Raw genomic sequence first — 11,089 nt, forward strand, 5'->3', positions numbered from 1 at the left:
TTTTGTTCATGATGGGCAAAAAGTGTTTGAGAAGTCAGTGGTTCAAAATACAATAACTACAGTAACTTCACATAGTTTTCATAAAAGCAACATCCTCTTTCTCTTTCTCCTTATGCAGTATCTTTACCTCACACCTCCACCACAGTTGTTCAGTTTCATCTCTTTTGGTAACTGTGTGGGTTTGAAAATCTATGGTCTGATATGTTTATTCTCAACATAATTTTTTGTTGTCATTATTACAGTACACAATTTCAACAATTTACCTAATTTCATATGTACAGCAAAGATCCACACTGTGTGCCTCTGTTTCATAACAAACAACATCTTTATTGGACCACTCGCCATCCATCCACACAACCCACTAAAGCTGCTCACACCCTCAGGACACTCTGTCTCTTGTTGCTGGAGCTGCTGGCTCCTCATAATCAGACTGTATCTTCAAATAGCCAGTGATCATCCAGCCTTCGGCACACTGTTCTTGGTTTTCTGTACAAAGAAGCTGAATGCAATACACCGGCAATGTAGACACGCACACATAAAAACGCATATGCATTAAAGCACAAAAAACACACATATGCTTACAGGCATACACAAAAATTATATATATAAATATTTGTGATGATATAGTTTATTGACTGTAAAATGCACACACGGTACAGACGTTCATGATAAAATTAATGAAGCTCTGCATCGCTTCCATAAACTCTCATATGTGCTCAAGACAAGACAAGGTACAGTTATGAAATCTGGAGAATGTCCAATAATAGAGTAGCACTGTTAGATCTGTGGGGTAACAGATCCAACAAAGGGGACCAAATGTGGCCTGCCACCTCGTCTGCATTACAATGACTCTATCAGGAGAGAAAAGGTTCTGGTGTAAACACAAATGTGCACTGCCAGTTCTCATTTAATCCTATTAACACCTAATAACATGTACTGATTAAGCAAAGGTTTATTCAAATTACCTCTTTCTTTCTCATCTCACTTTTCATCCTCCCCCTCGTCTTCCCTCTCATCCACACATCTGTACCACATGTCAGACAACAGTGGCAGTGTGCTCTGTAGTGTTGGTGGCTAATGTGATGCTGAGGTGATTTCAGGTCTGAAGTACCTTATGACAAAGACACAGACAGAGACAGATCGTCCTGTCAGCAGTTGACTAGCCCATGGCTTTGTGACATAAGTGCAGATGACTGGGACAGTGAGGGGTTGTTAAGAGAGAAATTAGGACATAGGAAGGCAAGTAGAAAGGTAGAAAAGAAAGAAAGTCATGGAAAAATCACGATCACAAATGTCAAACAACATTCGGTTGTAGAAAAAGTAACTTGATTCCGTGTATAGAGTGTGTGTTTTTAAATGTCTTTTCAATGTGATGTGATCTGTTTGTTATGCATGTTTTAACATTTATTTTAAAAGGTGCTATATAACTCTTTACATTCATATTTGCTCACTTTGTGATAAGCTGATAGTGTTGTGTCCTAATTGAGAAATTTCAGTTAGTGGTGTAAAATTCTCACTATTAGCTCTCACTCAAATGGTTGAATCGACGGAGGATAAAAAACAGTGTATACTTTGATAAGCTTTAAACTGACATTGACAACTACACACAACATGTGTATAGTCTTACTGAAAGTTTAATTGGAAACCTAATTATTTTCATTCTGGCTGTACTTTTTGGATGCAGCTGGACAGAACATGTAATTCTTTTCAATAGCAGGATCCTGAGTGTAGAATGGACACCAAAACCTTCCTTTAAAACTACCACTCTGTGTCACTTGGATTACAGGACATCAGTGGACTGGAGGTGATTGGCTATGGCAAACCATTTTCTTTTGTCACAGTGTGCTGCAGCCCCTTACTGGAGAAAGAAGAAGATGAGCACAAGATGAAAAAGGAGAAGTAAGAAATAACTACCTTATCTGCCTTCTGATTCATTAGATATTTCCCAGTCAGAGTGAATAGTCTACGTTTTAAAGAGAATGAATATGTCAAACCTGGTTAATATTGTGTCCTACTCCAGGCATATTAAGCAACACAGTAGGTGTACATTCAAATTTTAAACTAAGTATTAAGAAATTACCACATGGTTTAGATGGTCTTCAGTTGTTGTTCAACATGTATTCAAGCTGTACTGTTAATAATGGAAGCATAAACTCGTCAGCTGTACTATAGTTTATGCTGTAGTATACCAGCTAGCAAATCCTAGGACAAGAGTAGTCAGTCCTTAGTTCCAGAGCTGAGGAGCTAGTACACCAAAGACTTGATGTCGCTTTGATTTTTTACTTTTTAACTACTGGGGGGCCTGTTTGAAAGCAGCATTAAGTCTAATATGTCATTAGTTCTACTAATGCCACTGACAACAAGACATTGCAATAATAAAGCTAAAGGAGGATGTAAAAGTGCATTAAATCTTTTGGTGCTGCACAGGCTCTCATTATATGTTGCTACAGTGTTTGGCCACAGCCACAGACTATAAAATTGTGATGCCATAAAACCTGACCTTGTTTACCACTGTTTTTTAACTTCCGTCCATCTGTTTGTAGGCAGTGCGAAGCTGGAAAATTTAAGGTTGCACAAGAAGCTTTGAATACAGCATCTGACGGTGAACCATCTCATTTAGGACAGTGTAGAAGTCTCAGTCTGATCAAACCCACAGCTGAGATGCAAACCTATGACTAACTGACTCTTACAATGATTGACTCACTTATTGATGGAATGATATGCCATCTCATTGTCTTCCACAGTGATCCCTTAGCACAGTATGAAGATGTTGTGTCAGATGCTCTGCACATTCCTGCGTTGAGGTTCTGTGGTCAGCTTGCTAGCTGGACTGGAAACTCTACCTCTAAACAAGGTACAGTAGGTTACACAGTAGGTTGATCAACAATGTTGAATTTCAAACTTTAATAGTATCTGGCACCTTTATTATGACTTGCTTCTTTTTCCTCACCTAATGCAAACTCAACACTTACTAACATCAGGCATTTTACTTCCTGTTTCCCATATGCTGTTAAGATGCCATCTATAAATCTAAAGACTAAATCCATGCAGCTATTTATTTATACATTTAATTTGAAAAACACTCATTAATATATGATTCAGCAAATGAGAAAACAAGTGCAAGTGATTATAAGCATAAAAACTCAGAGCAGCAGTATGGTGTTATTTTTCTCACCCTCTCGTTTTCCAACTCTCACTAATTAGGCCGAGGTGGGAATCAGGGCCACGATAATCTTTGAGGCTCCAACTGGAGAACGAGCCTCATCCCACCTGGAGCTGCACAATGAGGGCAGCACAGCCATCTTCTACAGCTGGCAGCAACTTCCCATCAAATGCAGCTTCGCCAATCTGCAATCACAACCAAAGAGTCCACATTTCTATTTCAACTCCTCCTCTGGTACACACAAATATAATCAGACACACGTGCTGCTACCATTCTTATGTCACACACACTTTGTTCCTGTATCTTATTCTGTCTTTCAACCACTACTTAACCCACCTTTTTGCTTTTCTTCACACCCAGGTGTGATGCTTCCAGGTGATACCCAAAATGTGGAGTTCATATTTAAGTCAGACAAGGCAGGCATCAGATCTGAAACATGGCAGCTCAATACCCACCCTGTGCTGCTGCAAGGAGCCTCCATGCAGGTCACTTTGAAGGAGTGGCTCTATACCAGGACAAAACTGCAGACCAGAGGCTTTTTATAGAGGTTGTGTCCAACTAAACCATGTGTCTGAAAGTGAGACACAAACCCAATGGGCAAATGGCATGAAGGCTTTCATTAACAGAAATCTAAATGTTTTTTTGTTTTTTTTTGTTGGTGTGTCTCGAGCAGACAAAGCTAGAAAAGATAGTGACCGAAAAAATGTGTCGGTCGGTTGTGTACGAGGTGCTGCGGGGGGTCCAAACCCCAGAGAGGCCCGGCTCTCCTGCAGAGCTCTACTTAACTGAGGAGGAAAAGTTTGGAAGAAAAAATCCCAAGGTAAATCCTACACCTAATCCTACAGCAGTTTGACACAGTGTTTACCATACATTAGGGTGGCATGTTTAATCTTCCACTAATGTTAAACAACTTTAAACTGACAAAAGTAATAATAAATAAAAATTTACTAAAAATTAAGTCTCTAAATCTGACATTGCTTTTATGCTGTTGCTCACAGAATAATTATAAAAAAAAAACAAACTAGAGAAACTGGCCTGGACAAAAATGATGCTATCCTTAACTTAATATTTTGTTGCACAGCCTTTTGAAGCAATCACTGAAATCAAACAATTTCTGTAACTGTCAGTGAGACTTCTGCACCTGTCAACAGGTATTTTGGCCCACTGCTCACAAGCAAACTGCTCCAGTTGTCTCAGGTTTGAAGGGTGCCTTCTCCAGATGGCATGTTACAGCTCTTCCCACAGATGTTCAGTGTGACTTAGATCGCACTCATAGAATGTGTTTTCTTTTTTTTTTTATTATTTGCTGTCACCAGTGGAGTCCTCCTCTGTCGTGTTCTATTAAATCTACTTTAACGGTGACTGATGGTATGATCTTACTCCAATGTACCTTGACCTTGGATTTCACCTCTAATTTCTATGGAAGTTGTTCCGGGTTCTTTAGTTACCATTTGTATTTTCTGTCTCTTCAATTTGTCATCAATATTCCTCTTATGGTCACGTCCTGGGAGGTTGGCTACAGTCCCATGGATCCAAATTCTGAGTAATATGCGCAACTGTAGTCACAGGAACATCAAGCTGCTTGGAGATGGTCTTACAGCCTTTGCATTTAACATGTTTTTGTTTTTATTCTAATCTCCTCAGACAACTCTAACTTTAGCTTTCTGTGGTTCATGTTAAGTGTGGTACACACCATGAACAGCACAGTGACCACTTTTCACCCTTTAAATAGTCAGACTAGATGATTTACAGTACTGCTGTGATGTGGTTAAATTATTTTACATCTTTTCTAGGGGTACCATCATTTTTGTCCAGTTCTGTTTCATTAGTTTGTTTTTTAAAAAACTTCTGTTGAGCCACAACTCAAAAGCAATGCCGGATTTTTATGAGTTAATTTTTGGTAAATTTTTATTTCTTATTACTTTTGTCAGTTTCAAGTTATTTCAGTGACCTTTGTGGGTTTTTCTTTCTTTAACGGAAGGGTACCAACGTTTGGTGTGTCACACCCGACCCAACCCAACTTAACTTTGTGTTATTTGGCACTCCATAATTATGTTATTGCCATCATAATATGTTGTAGTTCATTAGCTATATAGATCATAACCTAAACCATTCACTTCTACCTCTGCACTGTACAAAAGAGCTTATGTTGCCATGGCAGTGCAATAGGAACATTAAATGCGTTCATTTCAGAGGCTCATTATATCGCTCTCCAGTGAATATAGAGCAAGACTGTCTTAAGAGTCTCCTGAACTAAGTCCCAATGGACAATGCAAGAAACATTTAAAATTAAGCAACATTAACATTAAGTGTGAAATTGTTTCTCTTAATGTGAGTAATTCAGCCTGTAATTGTGATAAATGAAGCACATTTCCTCATAAAGTAACACCTGTCATTATTAGTGTCATTACAGCTCTATTAGCCTTACTTACATGGGCACACGCTTATCACAGCAAAAGGTGGCACACACATATCTTGTCTTCCCTTGAGGTGTGAATAAAAATAATGGCATACAGTACATCAGAGGTATTAGAGGAGGTGATTCTCATCCCATAGCACACAATAATTTCTCTTTATGGGAGTTTTGCTGTCACATTTTCACAGTCACATATATCAATGCTCCATAAACTGTTTCAGTTGCAGTACTTTGATCAGCCAGTGGAAGAGCTAAAGAGACTGTGGCAAGAAGTGAACCCTGGACACACCTGGGATCTGTCTGTTGAAACATTACGACAGGTAAAGACATTAGTCATTGATTTAATAACATTGATCAAATGCAGAGTGATTGTAGGTCAGGCTCTGAGTGGCCTCTCTAAATGCAGAGTACACTTTTCTGTACAATTTCATACCTTGATGATACATTAAATACTTTGCCTGCTCTTTTGTTCCTATACTTCAGGTTGTGCTGTCTCTGCCCAGGCAAACTCAGAACACCATCACCAGAGAAAAGAGCCTGAGCCAGCTTAACTCCCCTGCTTCTACAGCTTTCTGACCCGTCTGACGAGAGACACTACCATCTAACAGCAGCAACTATAGGGTGAGGCATGAACACACACACAATTCATGTAACATCTTGCCCTTATAACACCTGTACCCTCAGTGTAATGAGCCTGATGGTTATTATGGTGTATGGCGCCCCTGCAGGCAACAGCTGTGGAAGAAACTGCTGGACACAATGGCTACTGAGGCCATGTGGCTACGACACCTGCTGGGCCTCCCAGTGAGAGAAACATGGGTTGATAAAAGGATGAGTCCCTCATATCTAATGCTGGTGAGACTCACACACTTTGAGGCAGACACAGTAGACTGGTGAAGCTGTTGATGCTGCTCACGGCCTTGTTATTTTGTCACAGATTTGGCTGATAACATAAACAAAGATGAGAAGAGTGAGAAAAAGGGAGGATCAGCTGTTAAGGAGGAGAGGAGTGGGGCAAAATCCAGATTAAAGGATGACAAGGACAAAGGAGAACCCAAGTTGGCAGCTACTGAAAAATCAGTAGAGGTGAGAAGAAGAATTTGTGGGAAAGTGAGCAAATAAAAAATGGAGCACTAACAGAATTGAAGATGATTTGCCACAGGATGGCAGCAGATTCAAGAGTTTTATAACAATGAGCATGAATGAAACATCTTTTTTCAAAATACATGACACATCACTCCAGTCATGAGTCACCTTCACTTCAAACAAGCTGTCAGTTCATCATTCATTTATCTGCCATTGAAAAGGCTCCTGTTGTCTTGTTACTACTGACAGGCTCCAAACAACTCGCCCACTTGTTCTCAGTAATATACTGCATATGCAGTATCATGTTCATTATTATCACCTAAAGGCTAGTTTTTGTAAATTATGATTTACATTTATGGTTAGTCTTCCCACTAAATAAGAGAAACTAAACAGAGAGGCCATCATAGCAGCTGGTGAACACGACTGCCTCACTGAGATAACAAGGAAACTCAGTCCCTATTTATTTTAATGGAGGTGTTTTCCTGCATCCATTCTCATTATACTCAGCCACTTTGCATCATCCTATTCACAAATCTAACTTTTGGAAACTTTTTGTCGTCAGCACACAGACTGAGAACCTCGATGAAGATGCAGGCTGGGTTCATATATAGATGATATGTTGTTTCCATCAGGCCCATGATCAGTTAAATCTCTCTGGTAATGTCAAAAAGAATCCCTGATGTTTTTTAATTTAGAAATAGACAAGAGAGTCAGTGTTGCCAGTATGACTGTACATTTTACTGGGTGATTTTCTCCTCTTTGTGATGGTTTAGTCATAGGTAAGGTACGGGCTATTACTCACGGGCACCATGGTAACAGAACACAGTGTGAATACGTGCACCTGCTCTCCAACTGGGCGCCCCGGGTGTAAATTAATAGCACTCGGACTGCTCCAATGCATCTGTGCTATGCATTTACTCATTATGGGACAGGACTTTCAATATATTACACACCTTTGGAATAGGTGGGACAAAGTTTTTCATGACATAAGATGCACGCAACCACTTTCCAACCTGCCCACTGTGGGAATTTGACCAAAACACCACATCAGTAAATAATAGTTGTCTCTTGTTTGCTCCATCTAACACTGTCTGACATCTCTCTGTCCACCTTGTGTACAAAGGAGAGCAAAAAGAAGGGGAAAAAAAAAGGATGAAGTGGGCAAAGGAAAGGCAAAGGAAAAGCAAGGGAAGGAGTCTGTCTCGCTGACTGATACCCCTCCAGAACGCATCAATCAACAGCCTCCTGAGGACCAAAGTGTAGAGCCAGCGGTGATGAACATTTACACAAAGCTGCTACACAAAAAGGCAAATCACTCAATGGTCTTTGCACACAGCTTTTATTTTAAAAAGGACATGATTACAAACAGGACATGACCAAGTCCTTTTGTTTATACATCCTTCATGTATGTATAAATGTATTGCTCTATGTATACATTTTCATTCCTGGGAATAAATCTTCATCTATATATATGGCAGGTTTACACCCTGATGGAAGACCTGGTGGACACTCTGTGTGATCTGATGGATGAGGGATGTGAACAGGACACACTAATAAAACAAGAGCAGTACAGGAGTTCCACTGAGTACAATCCACTACATCTAACAACACTTGTCACTTAGGAGTTCTGCAACTCTGTTGTTAAACTCATTCTGTTGTTAAATCTTGGCATAAAAAAAATGTTTTTTATTGTAATATGTGAAATGAAAGCCAGAACACATGTCTGATTATTCTGAAATAAAATGTTTGTTCTTCTGGTTCCACTGAATTTGGAGTAATATGTATTCTGTCTCCTTCACTCTCTCACGCTCCCGTCTGTCCCCGCCTTCTTCCAACGCTGCGCGCTGTGGTCGCTGTGCGTGCCTGGTCTGCCGGTGCCGTATGCGTGAGAGAGGGAGCGAGCGAAGCGTGTGCTTCATCCTCGTCCTATGCGGATTTCACCACTCACTGCTTGGCTCTCAGCATCCAGGGTAGGCCGGGATTTAGGTGCTGACATTCCCATTAAAGGGTTCCTTAAAACGCTCCCTCTCCAGCTCCTCTCTCGCGTTTGTCAGATTTATGTGAGGGGCGGATAATTGTGGCTGCCCTGCTTAGCTGATCCCAGCGGAGGGAAATTATCGACGTAGAGGGGGACGGCACAGAGGCGAGGATGCTCGGTGCACCAGGAGAGAGATGAGCAATGGGTGAAGGTAAGTGGCAAACGGTTCAAATCAACAGGGATGGAGTTCCTTTGCCTCCCAATTCTCCTGCTAAGTGGAGAAATGTAGCTCCGAGCGACAGCGGAGCATATGGAGATGTGTTGTCAACCTACACACAGCGGCCAACTCCAGCAGTAGTTGGCCTACACATGGTGACACGCACAGAGGATCCACCATGAGAGGGGGAGTGTGTGTGTGGTGTGTGTGTGAGAGAGAGAGGGAATCTGTGGGGTGCTGTGCTGTGTAAATGCATTATTCAGACTTACCATGGGCGCCCTCCTTCACCTGCCGTCACGACACGCATGCGCACCTAAAAACGTGGACGACGAGCTCACGGAAATTCATGGAACAATTTGACGCATCAGACTGGACCATGGCACTAAAGTTAAATTATTTTAGTCTTAGGTATTCAGTGTAATAACGGTGTAGCATCTGAGTGTTTGTGTTGCGGCATTTAAATGATTTGTGTCAGATCATCACCACTTTGTGTTGATTGCTTCAACAAGTAGTTGGAGTTGGTCCATCTGTATGAACATTTATTACATATCACTGATCAGGTGTAATGTTACACTACTAGTTTACCAAATGTGCACACATCAGTCATTTGAATGTAGAACTTGTAGTAGTCAATCAGAAAATATATACTGGGAGGACTGTTTGTACTTGTTAAAGAGCATGTGTAGGTGTTTCTGGATTCACAGATTGTTCATTGCACAGCATTATTTATATCTGAACCACTCTGAGCCACCATAAAACAATTAAAATATAATTTCGTGGTATTTCTGCAGATGATGTGCAGGTCCAGTAGTGACCTGGGGGCCAGCAGCACGTGTTTGTTCCAGGTCCCACAGAAATGCAGAAATAGGGAAATTCCTTGAAGGTTGATTTTAGGATTGTATATCTACTCATAAATAGACCTTTAAAACCCTCTTTCTCTGGATTTCTGTCCCTTATTGTGTGACAGGTTTTTCTCTCATTCACACTGAGAGATCATATTACTCACACAGTGTGAATTATCTGTTGTGGCGTGAGGGTCAGATAAAAGCATATGAAGAGCAATAGGCCTGACACCTCATACAATAGGCAGTGCCAGCCTTTAATAACTGTTGTGTGTGTGTGTTTATGTCTATGAAGATGATTGTGCAGAAAGGTGATACAGGTTGAAGTTGCTGAGCTTCCTTTTCTTCCGTATGCCCTTATAGAAGTGTTTCTCTCTCTCTCTCTTGCTCATGCACACTCTTTGAGACTCACCTTTCTCTCTGGGTTTTCTGTCTGTGTCCTCGCTGTGCGCATCTCAGGTCCCCTCTGCTTCTGCTGATGTTTGCTTTCCGACAGGAAGGGGCACGCCGTGACTTTGTGTCAGCGTAGCATCCTCTTTGAAGTGTTGTGGAGCAGCAGTGAACTGTCACAATAGAAACTAGAAAACAATGAGCAAAGGTTTTTAAAACAATCACTAATTATGTTGTAAGTTGTGATCTAAATTGTTGTCATAATCATGACTGTATGTTGTTGCATTATTCATCAAATTGCTTTATGCTACAAATGAGATTAGTTACAGGAATAAACTCACTGAGATTTCTATGCTTGTCTGTTGTACATAGTTCAATCTAACTAACCCAAAGCTGGATTCTGAAAGGTCAACACTGATGGTTAAGAGTATAAAATATCTTATATTACCACCTGTCTAAAAAAGAAACAGACATTTATGATAAGACACCTGTACGTATGTTTAATAAATTCTGAGCAACATTTGTACTTAAGTGATAACTGACATATGCTATACACGTATACATTATGTGATAAAGTAAAATTAGCTTATATATATTGTAGTTTTAGACAATTTATTGGTGAGCCTCTAAAAATGACATTATTTAGTGTTACACACTTTCTGTGTAGTTTCGCATGAAAAAGTCATTTATGACTGTAGCTCAGGAGGTAAAGCAGTCAGTACCCACCTTGAGAAACACAGTGAAGCCCACACCTGTGTGTGCAACTTTGCTTTGGATAAAATAATTTATTTTTCTGAATTTAAAGAAATGCATTAATCATATGATGCATTTTTGCAGAACTCGTTTATTTTCTTTTCCAGTTAGTTAACACAATAGAGTGGTATTCCCTGACATTCGTGCTCTTAGTCTTAAGTAACAATACTGTGCATTTTTTTATTACATTCAGCTTGTCCAGAAAATGAACAGAAATCAAAACACACACAGTTTTACCTTGTCA

General features: G+C 40.2%; 1 pseudogene; it reads left to right on the forward strand.

Moving 5' to 3' along the window:
* The first annotated feature begins 3,105 nt into the window (after positions 1-3,105).
* Positions 3,106-7,967, forward strand: LOC113161858 (annotated as a pseudogene).
* The last annotated feature ends 3,122 nt before the right edge of the window (positions 7,968-11,089 follow it).

Source organism: Anabas testudineus, chromosome 1 (assembly GCF_900324465.2).
Source record: "Anabas testudineus chromosome 1, fAnaTes1.2, whole genome shotgun sequence".
Taxonomy (NCBI): Eukaryota; Metazoa; Chordata; class Actinopteri; order Anabantiformes; family Anabantidae; genus Anabas; species Anabas testudineus.